This window comes from Oryctolagus cuniculus, chromosome X (genome assembly GCF_051225735.1).
Source record: "Oryctolagus cuniculus isolate XC-2025 breed Fujian yellow rabbit chromosome X, ASM5122573v1, whole genome shotgun sequence".
Lineage (NCBI taxonomy): Eukaryota > Metazoa > Chordata > Mammalia > Lagomorpha > Leporidae > Oryctolagus > Oryctolagus cuniculus.
Window position 1 is genome coordinate 115864795 of NC_142888.1, and position 23436 is coordinate 115888230.

The following is a 23436-nucleotide window of genomic DNA, read 5'->3' on the forward strand; positions in this document are numbered from 1 at the left end:
ATTGATTTTTTGTGTAAATTTTATATCCTGCCACTTTAGCAAACACTTTTATGAGTTCCAATAGTCTCTTAGTGGAGTCTTTTGGTTCCCTTATATATAGAATCATGTCATCTGCAAATAGGGATAATTTGACATCCTCCTTTCCAGTTTGTAACCCTTTGATTCCTTTTTCTTGCCTAATGGCTCTGGCTAAAACTTCCAGAAGTATATTGAATAGCAATGGTAAAAGTTTGTGTGTTGGAAGAATTAATATCATCAAAAGGTCCATATTATTGAAAGCAATTTTCAAATTCAATGAGATCCTAATAAAAATATCAATGATATTCTTCTCAGATCTAGAAAAAAATGCTAAATTTCATATGGAAACAAGAGACCTCATATGGCTAAAGAAATCTTATACAACAAAAACAAAGCCAGAGGAATCACAATATCAGATTTCAAGACATACTACAGGGCAGTTATAATGAAAACAGCATGATACTGGCACAAAAATAGACATGTAGACCAATGGAACAGAATAGAAACTTCAGAAATGAATCCATGCATCTACAACCAACTACTCTTTGATAAAGGAGCTAAAAATCAAGCCCTGCAGAAAGTACAGCCTCATCAACAAATAGTGCTGATATAATTGTATCTCCTCATGAAGAAGTATGAAAAAAGACCCCTACCTTGCACTTTATATAAATATCCATTAAAATGGATCAAGGATCTAAATATACAACCTGATACCATCAAATTACTAGTGAAGAACATTGGGGAAACTCTGCAAGATGTTGGTATAAGGAAACACTTCTTGGAAAAGACCCCAGAAGCACAATGAGATTACATCGAGCTAAGATACTTCTGCACTGTAACAGAAGCACTCAACAAAGTGAAGAGACAACAAATAGAATGGGAAAAAATTTACAAAGTATGAAACTGATAAAGGATTAATACTCAGAATCTACAAAGAACTCAAGAAACTCAACAAAAACAAAATTAACAATCCAGTTAAGAAATGAGAAAACATGTTGAACAGACAATTTTGGAAAGAAGGAATTCAAATGGCCAACAACACAAGAAAAAATGCTCAAGGTCACTGGCCTTCAGGGAAATGCAAATCAAAATCTCAATGAAGTTTTAACTCACCACAGTTAGAATGCCTCTCATATAGATATCAACAAAGAATAAATGCTAGCAAGAATGTAGGGAAAAAGGTCCCCTAATACACTTATGGTGAGATTGTGCATTAGTACAACCATTGTGGAGGACAGTATTGAGATTCCTCAGAATGTTGAAAATAGACCTACCCTATTTCTTAGCCATCCCACTCCTGGGAATTTACCAAAATGGAATGAAATCAGCATAGGAAAGAGTTATCTGTACCTCCATGTTCATTGCAGCTCAATTCACAATAGCTAATATATGCAATCAAAGTAGATGTCCATCAATTGATGAATGGATAAAGAAAATGTGGTGTACCATGCAGCTGTAAAGAAGAATGAAATCCTGGGGGCTGGCACCGTGGCTCACTTGATTAATCCGCCTGCAGTGCCAGCATCCCATATGGGCACCGGGTTCTAGTCCCAGCTGCTCCTCCTCCAATTCAGCTCTCTGCTGTGGCCCAGGAAGGCACCCGTATGGAAGACCAGGAGGAAGCACCTAGCTCCTGGCTTCGGATCGGCACAGCGCTGACCGTAGCAGCCATTTGGGGAGTGAACCAACGGAAGGAAGACCTTTCTCTCTGTCTTTCTCTCACTGTCTAACTCTTCCTGCCAAATAAAAAAAAGAAGAATGAAATCTTATCTTTTACAATGAATTGGATAGAACTGGAAGACATTATACTTATTTAAATAAACCAGTCCCAGAAAGACAAATATCGTATGTTTTCTCTGATCTGTGGTAACTAATAGAGTGCCAAAAATATATATTTTATTGGAGTGAAATGGACTTTCTGAGATTTAGTGATTGTTTACAGCCCTTGTCTCTACTGTTGAGGATCAGTGATTTTTTTTCTTCATACTGTTTGTTGAACTCTTTACTTAGTGTAGGGTTAATCTTACAAGAATGTAATAAAATTAAAGTAGATCATTGTAAAAATTAGAAAAGGAATAGGAGAGAAAGGGTGGGATTGTGTGCAGAAGGGAGGTAGGGTGGGGAGTATCACTATGTTCCTGATTGTGTATATATGAAATACATGAAATTTGAATACCTTAAATAAAATTTTAAAAAGGAAAAAGAAAGAAATAAAAAAGAAAAGGGGCAATGGTGCTGAACTGAGAAGGCCTTCAAAGAAAAGTATAAGGGTTGGGTGTGCAGAAGCTTTCTATAGACAGAGCCTAAATTACTGTCAAAGAAGCACTAGGAAATCAAAACCTGGGCAGTACCCAAGCAGAAGGAAATTATCATTGAGAAAATGTTTTGCTTCACTAAGAGTTTCTTCACAGGCTTCCTTTAAACTAATAACGTCTTTAGTGCATTCAAATTTTGATATATTTTATTTTTACTTAATAATTTAAAAACATTTATTGGGTGAAGCAAGATGCATTTATGTTTATAAATAGAGAATTTTATTGAGGTAGTGAGCACAGATTTGAACAACAGTTAGTAAGCCACTTACCACCTCCTATCCCAAACATTCATACTCCCAAGAAGCAATGGCCTTATTAAATTATTCCTAAGCCTATATAAAGAGGATGATTTATTTCCTAAGTGTTTAGTGTATGATGACTTATTGCTTCTAATGTATTTTCACGCAGACATTTTTAGATAGTGCACCTTATTTTTGCCTTCAACTGGATTATTTTCAAACTATTATAACATGTTTGTGGTTGGGGATAATATTTCATGAAGATTCTTTAAAGTTGAGTTGTTGAGGGTTATGCTGTGCAGCATATTTGAGAAAAAGGACATTGTTTTATAAAATATAGGGTCTCTCTGTTTCACCAAATGGAGTATTTAGATATAGTGTGCCTTAACATGTAGCTCTATAAATTTGTTTCTTCTGAAGTTTGTGAATGAATACCACAATCATCACTCCAGTTCCATTTTGGGCAATGATTATATGGTTTACAGAGCACAGACAAGAACATATCATTGCCTAACTCTACATAGTATCATTCAAAATATAGTCTGTGAGGATGGTAACACTGGAAGTATTTGGCACACAGTCCAGTATCCTAGCTACTAGGAAGCTTATCAATAGATAACTTCAGTGAAATTTTTTGTGGATTAAACAAGAAATACTATGGAATATTTACAGAGTGTCTTAGCATGTCTCCAAGAACTCATTTACGTGTAACATCCCTTGTAATAGTCCCTAAAATGTTTTAGAGTGGATTAACAGCAACAAAAAAAATTATAGGCACTAAGATTTTTTCAGGAAATAAATTTATTCAGAGGAGTAGCAGTCTTTGTGTCCTACTAAGGTATCTGTCCTAATGAGATTTAGAACTACTTTTTACTATTTAGGGACACTCTTATAATTACTAAGGAATTAGAATGCCTGAAATCCAATCCATCTGCACATGAACACATAATTATAGACCAAAATGTAACAAGATTCTGTGAGTGTGAGTACAAATACTGGGCAAAAATAAAAAATATATTGTTAGTATCACTTGTAAAAAATAAACCAAGAGAAGATACTCTGGCAAGTGGCTATCAGTGTTCCAGGATTTGTGGTAGAAATAGCAACTTAGATACCAAAAAATGGAAAAATCCCCCATGCTCATGGGTTGGAAAAATCAATATCATCAAAATGTCCATTTTCCCCAAAGCAATTTATAGATTCAATGCGATACCAATCAAAATAACAAAGACATTCCTCTCAGATATGGAAAAAATAATGCTGAAATTCACATGGAGACACAGGAGACCTGGAATAGCTAAAGCAATCTTGTACCACAAAAACAAAGCTGCAGTCATCACAATACCAGATTTCAGGACATACTACAGGGCAGCTGTAATCAAAACAGCACAGTACTGGTACAGAAACAGATGGATAGACCAATGGAACAGAATAGAAACACAAGAAATCAATTCAAACATCTACAGCCAACTTATATTTGATCAAAGATCTAAAACCAATTAATGCAGCAAGGACAATCTATTCAACAAATGGTGCTGAGAAAACTGGATTTCCACATGCAGAAACATGAAGCAAGACCCCTACCTTACACCTTACACAAAAATCCACTCAACATGGATTAAAGATCTAAATCTATGACCTGACACCATCAAATTATTAGAGAACATTGGAGAAACCCCGCAAGACATAGGCACAGGCAAAGACTTCTTTGAAAAGACCACAAAGGAACAGGCAGTCAAAGCCAAAATTAACAATTGGGATTGCATCAAATTGAGAAGTTTCTGTAATGCAAAAGAAACAGTCAGGAAACTGAGGAGGCAACCAACAGAATGGTAAAAAATATTTGCACACTAAACAACTGATAAAGGATTAATAACCAGAATCTACAAAGAGATCAAGAAACTCCACAATGACAAAACAAACAACCCACTTAAGAAATGGGCCAAGGACCTCAATAGACAATTTTCAAAAGAGGTAATCCAAATTGACAACAGACACATGAAAAAAATGTTCAGGATCACTAGCAATCAGGGAAATGCAAATCAAAACCACAATGAGGTTTCATGTCACCCTGGTTAGAATGGCTCACATGCAGAAATCTACCAACAACAGATGCTGGCAAGGATGTGGGGAAAAAGGGACACTAACCCACTATTGGTGGGAATGCAAATTGGTGAAGCCACTATGGAAGTCAGTCTGGAGATTCCTCAGAAACCTGAATATAATCCTACCATACAACTCAGCCATCCAACTCCTTGGAATTTACCCAAAGGAAATTAAATTGGCAAATAAAAGAGCTGTCTACACATTAATGTTTATTGAAGCTCAATTCACAATAGCTAAGACATGGAATCAACCTAAATGCCCATCAACAGTAGACTGGATAAAGAAATTATGGGACATGTACTCTATAGAATACTATACAGCAGTGAAAAACAATGACATCTTTCATTTGCAACAAAATGGAGGAATCTGGAAAACATTATTGTGAGTGAAATAAGCCAGGCCCAAAGGGACAAATAGCATATGTTCTCCCTGATCGGTGACAACTAACCCAGCACCAAAAGGAAACCTGTTGAAGTGAAATGGACACCATGAGAAACAATGACTTGATCAGCCCTTTTCCTGACTGTCGAGGAACAACCTACTACTTTATTCCTTTTAGTATTTTTTTGTTCTACTTAATACCATTCGTTGAGCTCTGTAATTAACACACGATTATTCTTTGGTTTTAAATTGAACTGAAAAGCGATCCCTGTTAAATATAAGAGGGGGAATGAGAGAGGGAGGAGATGTAAAGTTTGGCACATGCTCAATCGGACTTGCCCCAAACGGTAGATTTAGAAATGTGCCAGGGGATTCCAATTCAATCCCATCAAGGTGGCATGTACCAATGCCATCTCACTAGTCAAAGTGATCAGTTGCAGTTCATAATTGATCATAATGATAGGATTAAGAGTGAAAGGGATCACATAAACAAGAATAATGTCTGCTAATACTAACTGATATAATTAAAAAGGAGAAAACAATTCAACAGGGGAAGCAGGATACACAGCAGACTCATAGAATGGCAGATGTCCTAAACAGCACTCTGGCCTTAGAATCATCCATTAAGGCATTCGGATCCAGCTAAAAAGCCGCCCATGAGAGTATTTCAGGCATGGAAAGCCAAGATATTCTGGCAAAAAAAATAAAAATAAAAATAAAAAAACTAAATGAAATATCTCTGCAAGTGAGATCCCAGTGGAATGAATGGGCCATCAAAGAAAGAGGTACCTTTCTCTGAAGGGAGGAGAGAACTTCCACTTTGACTATGACCTTGTCTAAATATGATCGGAGTTGGTGAACTCCAAAGGCTTCCATAGCCTTGGCAACTCATGACATGAGACTTGAGTGATTACTGACAGCATAAATAAGAATGTCAGTTGTCAAGTCAACAACACTTACTCCCCAGGTAGGATCTCTGTCCTTAATGTTTTGTACTATGTGAATTAATGGTATAACTAGTACTCAAACAGTACTTTTTTAAAACTTTTATTTAGTAAATATATATTTCCAAAGTACAGTTTATGGATTACAATGGCCTTTCCCCCGCATAACTTCCTGCGCACCCACAACCCTCCCATCTCCTCCTCCTCTCCCATTCCATTCACATCAAGATTCACTTTCAATTATCTTTATATACAGATCAATTTAGTATATGTTAAGCAAAGATTTCATCAGTTTGCACCCATACAGAACATAAAGTGTTAAATACTATTTCAGTACTAGTTATAGCATTAATTCACAATGAGCAGCACATTAAGGACAGAGATCCTACATGAGGAGTAAGTACACAGTGACTCCTGTTGTTGACTTAACAAATTGACACTCTTGTTTATGGCATCAGTAATCACCATAGGCTCTAGTCATGAGTTGCCAAGGCTATGGAAGCCTTTTGAGTTCGCTAACATCGAGCTTATTTAGACAAGGTCATAGTCAAAGTGGAAGTTCTCTCCTCCCTTCAGAGAAAGGTACCTCCTTCTTTGATGGCCCGTTCTTTCCACTGGGATCTCACTCGCAGAGATCTTTCATTTAGTTTTTTTTTATTTTATTTTTTCCAGGGTGTCTTGGCTTTCCATGCCTAAAATACTCTCATGGGCTCTTCAGCCAGATATGAAATTCTTAAGGGCTGATTCTGAGGCCAGAGTTCTGTTTAGGATATATGTCCTTCTATGAGTCTGCTGTGTATCCTGCTTCCCATGTTGGATTGTTCTCTCCCTTTTTTATTCTATCAGTTAGTATTAGCAGACACTAGTCTTGTTTAAATGATCTCTTTGACTCTTAGACCTTTTAGTATGATCAATTGTGAACTGAAATTGATCACTTTGACTAGTGAGATGGCATTGGTACATGCCACCTTGAAGGGATTGAATTGGAATCCCCTGGCACATTTCTAACTCCACCATTTGGGACAAGTCTTTTTGATGTGCCAAACTGTACATCTGCTCCCTCTCTTATTCACACTCTTATATTTAACAGGGATCACTTTTCCATTAAATTTGAACACATAAGAATAATTGTGTGCTCAAATAGTGCTTTACACTTTGTGTTTCTGTGTGGGTGACAACTGTTGAAATCTTTACTTAATATATATTAAATTGATCTTCTGTATGTAAAGATAATTGAAAATTAATCTTGATGTTAATGGGATGGGAGAAGGAGGAGGAGATGTGAGGGTTGTGGGTGAGAGGGAAGTTATGGGGGGGTGGGAAGCAAATGTAATCCAAAAGCTATACTTTGGGAATTTATATTTATTAAATAAATGTTAAAAAAGAAATAGCCATTTAGTAGGAAAAAATAGGTCTTGTAAAATTCTAAGTACTCAAAGAAGCTACTTTTATACTCTGTAAATCAAATTCACTAAAGTAGCCACAAGTAAATATACACTTCCATTTGTAAATGTAAAATAACCTAGACATTACAAGCAAAGGGTTATTGCTGATACCTATGGAAGAAGGAAGAGATAAATCTCCCTTCTTTGGATCTGTGTTTTCTTTCCACTGGAGAAAATAATTCCTTCTATGAGACAGCTCAGGGTTTTTTCTTCCTGGTAGCTTTCACTACCAGGCAGTAAGGAGCCTTCCCTCTCACCCTCACTATACCCTATGATTGTCCCCACCATCATATTCTCTGCATGTGATGGAGTTACCTTATCTTCTTTATCACAACTGGGAGCTCCTTTGGCTACTTAGCACTTGCTTCTGACTCCCCTCCCATTAAAATTAGCACAGTTTCTTTTTATTTTTTATTTTTTTTATTTATTTTTATTTATTTTTTAATTTTTTTGACAGGCAGAGTGGACAGTGAGAGAGACAGAGAGAAAGGTCTTCCTTTGCCGTTGGTTCACCCTCCAATGGCCGCCGCGGCCGGTGCACTGCGCTGATCCGATGGCAGGAGCCAGGTACTTATCCTGATCTCCCATGGGGTGCAGGGCCCAAGGACTTGGGCCATCCTCCACTGCACTCCCTGGCCACAGCAGAGAGCTGTCCTGGAAGAGGGGCAACCGGGACAGAATCCGGCGCCCGGACCGGGACTAGAACCCGGTGTGCCAGCGCCGCAAGGCGGAGGATTAGCCTAGTGAGCCGCGGCGCCGGCCCAAAAATTAGCACAGTTTCTGACATGAACGTAAATGCAAAGTACTTATCAGAATTCTATAAGAGATTCATAGTCTTTCCCAAATTTTGAGTTTATATACCACAGATAGAAATGGAGCCATATTTTAATGGATTCTTCTGCTTAAATAAGGGCTATTTCTGTGGTGAAACTGCGCAGAACAATATTATCTAAATACCTGTGTTAATTTAGAAGAGAGTGGGCCATGTCCAGAAATTGATCTATTTTAGATATACAGAAATTGAGAACTGAAGCATTTATTGACCAAATAGATTAACTCTAACAATCAAACAATAAATGATTGTGTCAACACACTTAGACACAAAGTCATAAGGTAACAAGTAAACTTTATTGTTGTTATCTAACCAGATTAAACAAATATAATAACAAAACAAAAATCTGTCCCCACAATTTATATAAAAACAAAGTAGAAAGCTCCAGAAAGCCTGTGAAGGCATTTAAAAAGTAAAGTTTAAGTAAAAATATTATATAAGAACCACACCTAAGGGACTCTGAAAACAAATATACAACTTCATTTTTTAAAAATCACCTGCCAAGGCTACTAGAACATACTTATTGAATTAACAGTTAAAGAAACAGGAATAAAACTGTTAGAAGAGTATTCTCTGGTTAGCTACTGATTCTGTTTTCTCCCCAAAAGCAAAACTAGACCTTTATGGATTTAGAGATGACAGCAGGAATGAATAGTTGCTTTTCAGAGACAAAAGAGCACAGGTTTAAGACTTAGAATTTGGAAAGTTACCTTTTCTTTTCCTTTTGCATCATCTGCTTTGTTTTCTTTACCCCACATTTTTGTCATCTGCTTATCTTGTTCCTTTGCCTACATAGCTAAGGGACATAGACACACTCTGTGTGTGTGTGTGTGTGTGTGTGTGTGTTCCTAATAGGTAGTTCCCAACTTCTTCAACATGTTCCTTTGAAAAATAAAGTTCTTAGTTAACCTGGCTATCAAGACTTTGATTTTCTAGGTGGGTCAGACAAATTAGCTAACCTGTCTTCTGAACCCCTACTTTGAAGCCCTTTTTGGCTACAGTCAGTGTTTAATGGGATTCAGATAGCAGATTCAAGTGCAGATCACATTACTATAGCTCCCCCCTCTTATAGATGACTTTCAACTGCCAGAAAGTTAATGATACTGCTAGCGGTTACCAAGATTCCAACTATAATTGCTTTTCAGGAAGTGATAGTTGGAGGAAATGACAGGTAGCTGCCCGGGAATTTTGTGCTGATTTAAGAAAAAAAAAGTCCTCCAATGTTAGCATATATAAAAACCATCTGGTGAGTAGAGAAAGGAAGACAGTGAACAAGCAAGGGTTGCTAGCTTCTTTCCAGAATCCCAGTGTTGGAAATAATTTGGAAGTAAGAGGGAGTGTGATTAATTTATGAACTTCACAGAAGTAGTTGGATCCTGGTATGTATAAGGTTAACAAGCAGATATAAGAAAGAGAAAGTATGTTGTTTACATGGGATATTGGCTAGGGAAGCATATTTTGGTGCTCTCTTATCTCTCACGCATTGCCAAGGACATATTGGTGTCGGTTTTGTCATACCTTCAGCGTATGAAAACACAGTCAGTTCAGGAGAAACATTAGGGCTATGCAAGAGTTCAGCTGAGTCTGTGAAGAAATAACACCTGTAACTAGACTGGCAGACATTTAAACATTTCTTTCTATCCCCACCATTGACTCTCTACCCTCTAATCCATAGGTTAGGAATTAAATATATCTGTGCAGCTTTGTTTGTTCAGCATAGCACTGTTCAAACAGCCAAGATATAGAAACAATCCAAGTATCTGTGGGTATATAAATGGATAGAGAAAATGTGATAGTTTGTGTGTGTATATATAAATAGGCATTATTATTCATCCTTAACAAAAGGAGACCCTGGCATTTGTGACCACATGCATGAATCTAGAGGATATTATGTAAAATAAAGCAGACATAAGAATAAAAATGAAGCATGAACTCACATTCATGTGGGAGCTAGACAGACCAACTAAAGAAATAAGCAAAAAAAAAAAAAAAAAAACTCAAATACAGTAGATCTCCCTAACACACAATTTTACTTTCTACAATTTCAGTTATCCATGGTCAACTGTGGTCTGAAAATATAAAATGGAGAATTTCACAAATAAATTATAAGATATTTTGAGAGGCAGAGATGGACTATACTCACATAATTTTTGTACTGTATATTTTTATAATGGTCCTATTTTAATTATTGCTGTATTTCTCTTAATGTGCCTAATTTACATACCAAAACTCACCATAAGTATATAATTACAAGATAAACATAGTACAGGTTTTGAGTATCCCTGATCCAAAATGCTTGGGGTAGGGGATCCAAGATGGCTGAATAATGAGAAGCTACACTGACCTCAGCTGCAGAAAGTAACAACAAAAACAAAGGAAGGACCGCATTTCCAGGGGGCTAACTGAAAAAAATTTTTAGTAGAGAAGTTGCAGAACAGAACAGAGATTTCATGGGACAGTGATGAAAGAGGACAGCCAGGCTGTTGTGGCCAACTGCACAGCACAGCCAACTGCCAACTGTAAGTCACCATCTTCCCAAGTCAAAGTAGGAAGAACTTGCCATACATTGCTGCCACCTACAGATTTAGCAAAGGGAGAATTCCACAAGTTCCCCCGTTGATTTTAACTCTAGACTAGGGAGCAGACTGGTATCTGAGTGAATACTTGGCTCCCCAAACCAAAGCCACACTGCCTTGCTCCTTTCCCCAACCCCTCAAAACGCTAGACTCAATGGGCTGCATAGGGTCCGTGCAGCTGATCCATGTCCTGCTGTTACCAGAAGCAACCAGAGCCAGAATCAGCTCAACTTATAGAGAGTAGACTTGCTGCATCCTGAAACTGGGAGTTTTGGGAATAAGCCCCAGAGCTGCACTTCTTTCACCCTACATGACCCAGAGGAATTCCCCCAAGCTTCTTTGGTTAGCACCAGAAGGAGCCCATAAAAAATCTGGACCTGACCTAAGGAAGTTCCCTCTGCATTTCCTAGCTCACAGTGATGGGAGCCCCAGGCACAAACCCCAGTGACACCTTTGTATGCCTTGTGAGAACTGGGGGAAGTTTCATCTGTGCCTTGTAGAATCAAAATGTCAATGTTGGTATTATAATATTTGTACTAATTTACACTCACTTCTGGTATCTGTGTCGTTCTACTTTAGACAGGTGGCAACCACTATGCCTAAAACCTGGCTCCCGCCCTAGGAGATCTAGGTAATGGTGCCACTGCATTGTACAACATCAGGACTATAGAAATCAGTAATAATTTCCTCAAATCCACTGGAATCTACCCAGTGGAACTTGGGAAAAACCTATCTACATTCCACCTCTCTGGACCCATAGCTGATAGCACAAAATTTCCTGTGTACTTATATAGTCATCCTACAAGACCAGAGTAGGGCTCTGTTCACATCCCCCAGACATGGGGCTAGGGCTGTTGATGTTATAAGCCCCAGGACCAGTTTCATTCTCCCAGCAGCAGTTGAGGAAAGGACCATCCCAGAGCCACCACTATTGCTTCCACAAACCCTAGCTCCACTCATGCTTGCCATCAGGACAAGGGGACAGCCCACTTTGTGTCCCTAAGTACCAAGAACAAGGTCTTGGCTATCATAATTTTTAGTATAACTGGTATTGAACTCTCTGGGGACTGAAGATACATACCCTAGGAAGCCCACATTCACCTCAAAGTCACACTTACATCCCTCTGAACTGCTGCAGACTATTCGATCTAAGGGAAGAGATAGACTCCAGCGTAGTAATCGTGGGTGACTCTAACATCCCACTCTCATCAATGAACAGATCATCCAGACAGAAAATCAACAAAGATACATCAAAGTTGAACTATACTATTTGAGTGAATGGATCTAACAGATATTTACAGGAAATTTCAGTCAACAGCTATAGAATACCCATTCTTCTCATCACATGGAACATTTTCTAGGATAGACTGTGTATTAGGGCACAGATCAAGTCTCAGTAAATTTAAAGCAATTCAAATCGTGTCATATATCTTCTCAGACCACAAAGTAATAAAACTAGAAGTCAACAAGAAGAAGACCAATAGAAGACTTATAAATTCCTGGAAATTAAACAACAGGCTACTTAATGCTTAATGGGTCATTGAAGAAATTAACAAGGAAATTTATTAAGAACTTTTTGAAGAAAGTGAAAATGAAAACAACTTTTAGGATACAACAAAAGAAATGTTAAAAGGAAAGTTTATAGCACTAAGTGTTTTCATTAAAAAGAAAATGTCTCAAATAAATGACCTAATGATGTATCTAGAAGACTTAGAAAAACAAAAACAAACCAAACCCCAAATTAGCAGGAGGCAGCATAATAAGGATCAAAAAATAAATAAAATCATGAAAAACACAATACAAATAATCAATAAGGATAAAATCTGGTTTTGTGAGAAGAGAAACAAAATAGACAAATTTTTACCATAGTAACATAAAAAAGAGAAAAAATAAAAGTGAACTTGAAAAAGGAGACATTACAACCAACACCACTGAAATAAAAAAGATAATAAAAATTACTATGAAAAACTATATGCTAACAAACTGGAAAACCTTGAAGAAACTGATAAATTCCTGGGTACCTATAACCTACCAAGACTAAGTCAAGAAGCTATAGAAAATCGAAACAGACCCACAACACCAATGAGATTTATGCAGTAATTAAAAGTCTTCCATCAAGGAAAACTATAGCTTTATTACTTAATTCTACAAAACATTTCAAGAGTAACTAACCTAAATACTTTTCAAACTATTCCAAAATGTTGAGCAGAATGGACCACTGTCAAACTATTTTTAGGATGTATCATCACTCTGATACTAAAACTGAACGACACAACATGAAAAGAAAACTAATGACCTGTATCATTGATGAACATAGATGCAAAAATTCTCAGCAGAATATTAGAAAATAGAATCCAAAACCACATCAAAAAGATTATATATCACCATCAAATGGGGTTTATTGCAGAGATACCAGGGTGGTTCAACATCCACAAATAAATAAATGTCATAATCACTCAGCAGAATGAATGACAAAAACCCTATAGTCATCTCAGTAGATGTGGAAAAAGCATTTGATAAGATCCAACACCCCTTTATGATAAAAATCCTCCACAAATTAGCTATAGAAGAAATATACTTCAATATTATGAAGGCTATATATGACAGGTTAATAGCCAATATCATACTGAATGAGGAAAAGCTGAAAGCATTTTCTCTCAGATCTGGAACAAGACAAGGATGCCCACTTTGACAACTCTTATTCAATATACAACTGGAAGTAAAAACAAAAGCAATTAGGGAGCTGAAAGAAATAAAGGGCATCAAAATTGTAAAAGTCAAATCACAGATGTTTGCAGATAACATGATGTAGTACATGGAAAAATATGAACACTCTATCAAAAAGCTGTTAGAATTGATAAATCAATTCATTAAAGTTCAAGGTTTCAAAATAGACATTCCAAAAACAGTAGCTTTTTATATGCTAATGATGAATTCACCAAAAAAGAAATCATGAAAGAAATTTAATTCATAATATCCACAAAAATAAAATATTTAGGAATAAATTTAACAAAAAAAGTGAAAAATCTCTACAATAAAATTATAAAACATTGATGAAAGAAATCAACATGGACACACAAAAATGAAAAAAAAAAAATTCCTTGCTCATGGATTGGAGGAATCAATATCTTTAACATGTCTACAATACCTAAAGCAGTCTATAGATTATAGGCAATCTTCTCAGAATACCAATGGCATTCTTTACAAAATTAGAAAAAGCAATCCTAAAATTCATATGGGATCACAAAAACCTAGAATAGTCAAAGCAATCATGAGAAAATAAAATTCAAGCTGAAAGCATCATAACACCTGACTTTAAAGCACACTACAGAGCTATGGTAATTAGAACATCATGATACCGGGATTAAAAACCGACATATAGATCAATAGAACAGTATAGAGATTCCAGAAATTAATCCATGTGCATACAGTAATCTGATATTTGCCAAAAGTGCTCAGAGCATACATTGGAGAAGGGATAATTTCTTCAATAAATGGTGCTGGAGAATTGCATGTAGAAGAATGAAATTAGATCCCTACCTCTCACTATAAACAAAAATCAACTCAAGATGGATCAAAGACATAAAGAAGGAAGAAAATGTAGGGAGGGGCCGGCGCAGTTGCACAGTAAGTTAATCCTCCGCCTATAGTGCCAGCACACCATATGGGAGCCGGTTCTAGTCCCAGCTGCTCCTCTTCTAATTCAGCTCTCTGCTATGGCCTGGGAAAACAGTGGAAGATTGACAAAGTGCCTGGGCCCTTGAAGCTGTGTGGAAGACTTGGACAAGGTGCCTGGATCCTTGCTTTGGATCAACCCAGCTCCAGTAGTTGCAGCCATTTGGGGAGTGAACCACCAGAAAGAAGGCCTTTCTCTCTCTTTTCTCTCTCTCTCTCTCTTTTTAACTCTACCTGTCAAATAAATAAATAATCTTAAAAAAAGAAAGAAAATGTAGGGAATACACTTCAAGACATTGTTATGGATGATGACTTCTTAGATAAGACCATAAAAGCACGGGAAACAAAAGAAAAATTAGATAAATGAGATTTTATTAAAACTAGAAGCTTCTGTAGAGCAAGTGAAACAATCAATAGAGTGAAGAGGTGACTATCAGAATGGGAAAAAATATTTTCTCAAGCTACATATTTGACAAATGATTAATATCCAGAATATCTCAGAAACTCAAAACACTCAAGAACAACAGCAACGACAAACAACAAATCCAGTTAAAAATAGGCAAAGCACTTCAACAGACAGTTCTCAAAAGAAATCTAAATAGGCAACAAATATATGAAAAGAATGCTCAACATTACTAGCAATCAGGGAAATGCAAATAAAAACCACTTCCAGGACTATATTAAATAGCAGTGGTGAGAGTGGGCATCCTTGTTCTGAATCTTATTGGAAATGCTTCCAGCTTTTCCCCATTCAATAGGATGCTGGCCATGGGTTTGTGATAAATTGCCTTGATTATGTTGAATATTCTTTCTATACCCAATTTGCTTAAGGTTTTCATCATGAAAGGATGCTTTTCTTTGTTGAGAGGGTCTTTATCACTGTTTTAATTTCTGTCTTGGTTATTGGTCTGTTTAGATTTTCTGTGTCTTCATGACTCAATTTAGGTAGAAAGTATATGTTCAGGAATCTATCCGTTTCTTCTAGGTTTCCCAATTTGTTGGCATAAAGCTCTTTTTAGTAATTCTTGATGATTCTTTTTATTTCTGTGGTATCTGTTGTTCATTTGCTTTTTCACCTCTGATTTTGTTGATTTGGGTCTTTCTCTATTTTTGTGGTTAGTTGAGCCAATGGTGCCTCAGTTTTGTTTACTTTTTCAAAAAAAAACAGCTCTTTATTTCATTAATCCTTTGTATTTTTCTCAATTTTGTTTATTTCTTGTCTATTTTAATTATTTTTTTATTAAGAGTGATGAGAGAAGACATCCTTTCACTGTATTTTCAGGAGGAGTTGGGAAAAATATAGCCTCTCGTCTAAGTATAAGTGTAGCTGTACATTTTTCTCATGCCATTTATGAGGTTGAGAAATTTCTCCTCTATTCTTACTTTTTTAAAATGCTGTTTGAATAAATAAGGTTTGAATTTTATCAAATAACTTTCCTAAAATGATTGACACTCTAGTGACATTTTCTTCTGTATATTGTTACTGTGACAGATTACACTAATTTATTTTCATTATTGAATTAGTTGTGCAGCCCTGGAGATCAACATGTTTTATATTTTTTTATTTTGAAATTTCATCTGAAATTTTGAATTTTGAAAAACATTTCTCACATATTGTACTTTTGGTGTTCTATCTTAAAACTCATTGTCAAAAGTCATACAGAATTTCTCCTAGGTTTTATTTATCAGTTTCACAGTTTTATATTTTACATTTAGTTCTATAATTCATTTGAGTCAATTTTTTCTAAGATATAAAGTCTACATCTAAATTCTTTTTTTCCTCTTCTTTAAAACATTTTTTATTTATATACATGACCAATTTCATGTATTTCATATATATGGATATGGCAGCATTATCTATACCCTCCCAGGCTTGCACACTTACTTCTCCTTCCTTCCTTATTTTTTCTTTATTTTCTGTGATGACATAGTTTGAGTTTGTCTTATGATCATAAACTGAGCCCTCTGCTAAGCAAAGAATTCAACAAATAGTAAGAAGAGAAAAACATTATTCCTCAACAGTAGAGACAAGGGCTGTAAACAATTATCAAGTCTCAAAATCTCATTCCACTCATATAAAATTCCCTTTCTTTGGGTACTCTCTTAGTTATCACAGGTCAGAGAATACATAATATTTGTCACTTTTTTTGAGATTAGCAAAGAGATATTTTATTTAAAAACAACTTTATACCATTACCATCAGACAGGTAGGGAAATTTTAACTGATTTAAATAAAACCCAGTCTTTCCTAAAAGCATAGTTTAAGAAAAGGAAGATCACATGTGATAAAGGTAACTGGAGAGGTAGGGATAAGATCAATGACCATTTTTATATATAAAAACAGCAGACTACTCATGAGTTAAGTTGTAGACACAAGTAAATTTGCAAACAAGGAAAACATCTATATAGAGTTATTTACAAAAATAATCTATTTCAATAAATCTATTAAATAGGTAATAATGGATACCAAAAAGATAATAAATTTATCAATTAAAAATCCATTTAACAATCAGTTTACATATTCCTTTGAATTATGTCTATAAAAACCTATAAATATACAAATCGCAATCCCAAACCCAAAAGAATCTTTCTAAACAAATGGACTAGACGTAGACAAATTAAAGATCCAAATAATTTCTAAAATATTTTAAAAATCATATATCTTTTAATAGTAAATGAAACAACAAAACGACAATTATATACAATTGTGTAAGTTTCAAAAAGCTCAATGAGTGAACAATGATGCCATATTAATTAAATAAGGTACTGTTTACTAATATATAATTTATAAAATACCTATTTTGTTAGATAAAGGATTTGAAGAACAAATGTTGAAACCAAAAATAATTTTTTTTAACTTTTATTTAATGAATATAAATTTCCAAAGTACGGCTTATGGATTACAATGGCTTCCCCCCATAACGTCCCTCCCACCTGCAACCCTCCCCTTTCCCACTCCCTCTCCCCTTCCATTCACATGAGGATTCATTTTCAATTCTCTTTATATACAGAAGATCAGTTTAGCATACATTAAGTAAAGATTTCAACAGTTTGCTCCCACACAGAAACATAAAGTGAAAAATAATAGATGATTTTTTAAATGATGATTGAAATCAGATCAGACCTATTGTCATGTTTAATCCCAGTGAGAGTCAAGTTGGGAATTGATAATTTCTTCTTTTTTTTTTTTTACAGAAGATCAGTTTAGTATACATTAAGTAAAGATTTCAACAGTTTGCACCCCAATAGGTCTGCTCTGATTTCATCATCATTTAAAAAAAATCATCTATTATTTTTCACTTTAAGTTTCTGTGTGGGAGCAAACTGTTGAAATCCATACTTAATGTATACTAAGCTGATCTTCTGTACATTAAGATAATCGAAAATGAATCTTGATGTGAATGGAAGGGGAGAGGGAGTGGGAAAGGGGAGGGTTGTGGGTGGGAAGGACGGTATGGTGGGGAAGCCATTGTAATCCATAAGTCATACTTTGGAAATTTATATTCATTAAATAAAAGTTTAAAAAAATTAAAAAAAAAGAAACACAAAGTGAAATATACTGTTTGAGTACTCGTTATAGCATTAAGTCTCAATGTACAGCACATTAAGGACAGAGATCCTACATGAGGAGTAAGTGCACAGTGACTCCTGTTGTTGACTTTACCAATTGACACTCCTGTTTATGGCATCAGTAATCTCCCTATGCACCAGTCATGAGTTTCCAAGGCTATGGAAGCCCCTTGAGTTCTCCGACTCTTATCTTGTTTAGACAAGGTCATAGTCAAAGTGGAGGTTCTCTCCTCCCTTCAGAGAAAGGTACCTCCTTCTTTGAAGACCTGTTCTTTCCACTGGGATCTCACTCACAGAGATCTTTCATTTAGGTGGTGGTGGTGTTTTTTTTTGTTTTTTTTGTTTGTTTGTTTGTTTGTTTTTGTTTTTTTTGTTTGTTTGTTTGTTTTTTTGCCAGAGTGTCTTGGCTTTCCATGCCTGAAATACTCTCATGGGCTTTTCAGCCAGATCCGAATGCCTTTAGGGCTGATTCTGAGGCCAGAGTGCTATTTAGGACATCTGCCATTCTATGAGTCTGCTGAGTATCTCGCTTCCCATGTTGGATCACTCTCCCCTTTATTTATTCTATCGGTTAGTATTAGCAGGTACTAGACTTGTTTATGTGCTCCCTTTGACTCTTAGTCCTTTCATTATGATCAATTGTGAACTGAAATTGATCACTTGGACTAGTGAGATGGCATTGGTACATGCCACCTTGATGGGATTAAATTGGAGTCCCCTGGTATGTTTCTAACTCTACCATTTGGGGCAAGTCAGCTTGAGCATGTCCCAAATTGTACATCTCTTCCCTCTCTTATTCCCACTCTTAGGTTTAACAGGGATCACATTTCAGTTAACTTTCAACACTTAAGAATAACTGTGTATTAATTACAGAATTAAACCAGTCATTTTAAGTAGAACAAAAAAAATTATAGTTATACTTAAAATATTTTAATTTTGTCCGTATGTCTACAGTTGTACATTATAGAAATATCCTCCCGAAAAGTCAGTTATTTGGTAAAGCAAGGCACATAGGACCAGATTTTGAAAAACATGCTTTTTCCTTGGTTCTATAACTACTTTAAATATCCTGGAGAGTCTTAAGATGACTTTCAAGATATAATAAATAACTTTTTAATATTTTTCTTATATAAAGCATATATCCATAATACTTAAATATTTAACAGTAAATGTGTAAATGAGTGATACTAAACCCTGTTTTTTTTTTAAAAAAAACTAATTCAGTCGAATGACTATGCAATGACATTTTAAAATTCTAATACTTTGATATCTAAGAGCATACAGCATGATTCTAAGTGTATGGAGCTCAACATCAATTAGTTTCCTTTCAGAATCTATTTTCTTAAACTTTAGTTTAAACATCAAACTCTTTCATTCCATGAAATTCTGTAACATTCAACATGAAGTGATGTAAACATTTAAATTTTATATCTCTAAACTACATATTTCAACTTAACAGAAGCTTATAACCTCTCTAAAATCAATTATAAAATAATTGATAACATCACAGTGTTACTGTATCTACTTTTCTTCCCAAATACCGTATTCTTAATTTTTAATAGAACTATCAGTTGGCACTCTTCTCCCACACATCTTCACATTGAACAAAGTAGTTGATAAAAAACAAACTTAAAAGAAATCAAGGAATTTAAATAATCAGGGAGACAACATGATACAAGCTTGATAAAAAAGGCCTTTAAAAGTCATCAAAACATCAGGACATTATCTGTATACAAGACATGATCTAGGCCAAAGGTCTACTTTCTCAAATATTCCTTTATGATTTAAAAAGTAGAAACTACATAGCTCAATCTCTAATAACAAACATTTTAAACCTACTAACAAAGCACAATATAAATCATGCTTCCTAATAAAATTTTGCTTTGAAAATTTACTTCAGACTATTTGGTTTTTGCCCATATCCACAATTCAATTATATTACTATAATCTTTGTTGAAAATCTTGAAAATCATCTTATTCTAGAAACTTAAAAATGTATTATTACTGTAACTAAAATGTTTAATATCCAATAGTTTACTTGAATAATTTTTAAAGTGTTAAAATACGAGCAAATTAAACCTGAATTAGCAACTGCAAATACACATTTTATGTAAAACATAAGTACACAAAAATATTTCAATATAAGCTGAACATATTTAGTCCTAAATTCTATGAATTTACAAATTTAGATTTCACTTAGTAACAGGTAATAGGATGTATGTCTATTACCGTACATATTGTCATGGCCTCAAATCATCATGCTGAAAGTATGGAAATTAGTTATTTTAAAAATATTCTGGAAGGCAGTAACTGAAAATCTTGTTTGACATTCAAAAATATGCTTACAATTTCGTTATTACTAGCAAATTACTTTTAAATATTTTGAAATAGTAAGCACTTTTAAAGTTTGGATGGAATTGATTAGGTCTGTAACCTGTAGCGACTACTGGCATTTACAAAGTATTGCTGCCAGTCCAACCAGGCAAGAGAACAGGACAGTTCCTAACATAGTATTTTTTAGCCAAATTCTAGATAACAAAAGCAACTAGAATTATATAAAAATATTTATTTTATTATAGCTTTTACATCATTAGAACAAATTTTTAAAAATATATAAAACATGAATGAAAAAATAAACTAAAATACTTCTTATACTCAACAGGTAATTCTGTCTACAGTCAATAATTAAATTAAACCCATATTCCAATTTCAGAAAGCATTTATGTTCACCAATTTACCGATTTATAAAATATTCTCTCCCCTTGAGTAAATTTATTAAATAACTGACATAATTTGCATCCTTAACTCCAGTGTTAAAAAGAAAAAAATCCACTTTTTTAAAGCAAAATGGTGGCTCCTTCCCAGCAGCTCTCATGGGGACACAGAAAGGAAAATCAAGAGTCAGCTACCTCTCCCAGTCATGTATTCAGAGTTTTACTGGAGTCAATGGGTTTTATCAGAGGTCTAAAACTTCTGACCAGCCTTAAATTTAAAGTCATAGAGTCATGTAAAATAATCTAATATAGCAACTGGAAATGTCTCTAAGAAAAGTCATTATGGTCTCCGTCTACTGACATGTGTACTATTATTCTTTGGGTTGTTTTATCAATAATTGTATATTAAAGAAAGTTTTGACAGAGCAATGGATAAGATATTCTTGTAAAAACTTTCTAATGGTATGCAGTATATACAATTCAAAATTCTCCAAATGGAGATATTAGACAGTAACTTTATGTTAGATTACTAAATGAATATTTAATCCCTTTAAATTAAAACTGTAATAGCAATTAATACAAATGAATTTAAACCAATATTAAGGATTCACCTGACTTACAGAAAAGAAATGGAAGAAGGAGGAAACTCCATTAGCACAAAAGTCAATGGTTACTACCACAAGAGCAACCAGATTACTTTCAGCTGCCTCTAAGTACTAAACGGTCTAAAGATGTATATACGGAGAAATAGATGTATTTCTACACTAAATATGAATTTGATTCTCTAACAAATCAGACCTAGAATGTGACTCAATTTTTATGTAGTTCAACAAGTAACATTTAGTAATCCTTGTTTAGTAACATTTTGTGTAAATATAAAAATCTCAGATATGTGAAATATTTTCTTCAAATCAGACTTCCATTTTTCACAGCATTATACATAATTAGAATTTTCAAACTTTAAATATTCCATGTGATTTTATATATCTGTACAGAAAGAATAAGATTAAAAAATTTAGTAAGATTAAATAGAGTTTGTAAAAATAGATTTAAGACATTTGTGTGCTCTTGCAAAGAGTGCATAGGACATTTCTGCAGCAATCAAAAAGGTAAAATCTTTCTAACTCAGATTTCAAGTTTCCTCCCATATTTGTTTTCATTCTAATCCCTGGAAATACTTTCAAGTTTTGATTTCTAGATGGAATATACTTTGTTACATATATAGTACACACATTTTATCTTTAAACCTGTGTATTCTCAAACCATTTTAAAAACCTGATCAGATTTAGCATGGTGATATGTCACAGAATCTGTAGAAGTCGTCCGTGCAAGATTAATGTTGCAATTTCTAGTGCACCATCTTGACAAACCAGTTAAAGACAGTTTTGGGCTATGCTTTAGTGAGGTTTCCTGCAGTCTTGGGATCATAACCATATAAGAAAGTAGCTGTTATTACAAGGATGGCTCCAAGGAAAAAGACACTCATTGGCACAAAATCTTGTAGCCAAAAATAGGATATCAGTGTTGATAATATTATAGACAAAGACGTTGCGAATCCTTTTAAAATATTATCCACATACTTAATAACAGCAGCCACTACATGGCCTCCAAGTGCCTGAAGAGCAACAACTATCCAGGTCAATTGGTTATATCCCTGAAAGAATCCATTCTTGGATACCAATTCTCCATCATAAATATATATAGCCATTAATCCAAATATACTCCCAAAGAAACCAAGCTGAATGTTTCTTATCCATACTGATTATTTAGTTTCTTTTAATATTTTCTCAAAATAAACACCAGCAAAGCCACTTAAAAAACATGCTGTGAGAATTGCCATGAGGCCTACAAACTGAGAGCCAACCGAAAGTTCCTTAGATTCAAGTTCTTGAGAATCTGAGGGCCACTGAACAAAAGCAACTCCTGTCATCAAAATTAATAGGGAAAGCCACTGGTACACATCTAATTTTTTACTAAGCATAGACACAGAATATAACGCTGTTGTAAGAATTTTCAACTGATACATGACCTGATAAGCAGCTGCATCTAGATCTGACAGAGCCACATAGAGCAAATTATTCTGAAGAGTATATATCCCTGTTGAAATAGCAAGTTTAAGTGTTTCCATGGGTTTATTAAGAATCTCTTCGTGTCGTACTCAGCTCAGTGCTCTTAGACTACACTTGTTGTCTTTGTAAACTAATAAAATACAGGCCATTATCTTCCACTACTGTGGAAGATAGATAACGTGGTCCCTCCTCTCTCAAAGACCTAGAATAACGCATAGTTAGAACCAAACTAGTAGTCTGAAAGACCAAAATTCCCAAGGAAAGGTATTTCATGTTAGCAGACATTGTTTTATCTTCAATTGCCTCCTGTGCAGCTCCTCTGGCTGTGCTCACTGTGGGCTGTGGCTCAGCAATGCTGGGCGACCCAGGCTGCCCAGCTGGGCTGGGTCCGCAGTGACCACTGACCTGCAGCGCTGCCAGCTCCCACCGCCATCGCTGTTGCCAGCTTGGTGCAGCCCAGGCGTTTGTATTTGTCTTTTTGAGACTTACTTATTTCACTAAGTATAATGGTTTCCAGGTGCATCCATTTTGTTGCAAAATACAGGATTTCAT

General features: G+C 35.1%; 1 pseudogene; it reads right to left on the reverse strand.

Moving 5' to 3' along the window:
• Positions 1-22205: 22205 nt before the first annotated feature.
• Positions 22206-23169, reverse strand: LOC100342585 (UDP-N-acetylglucosamine transporter-like; annotated as a pseudogene).
• Between the last annotated feature and the right edge of the window lie 267 nt (positions 23170-23436).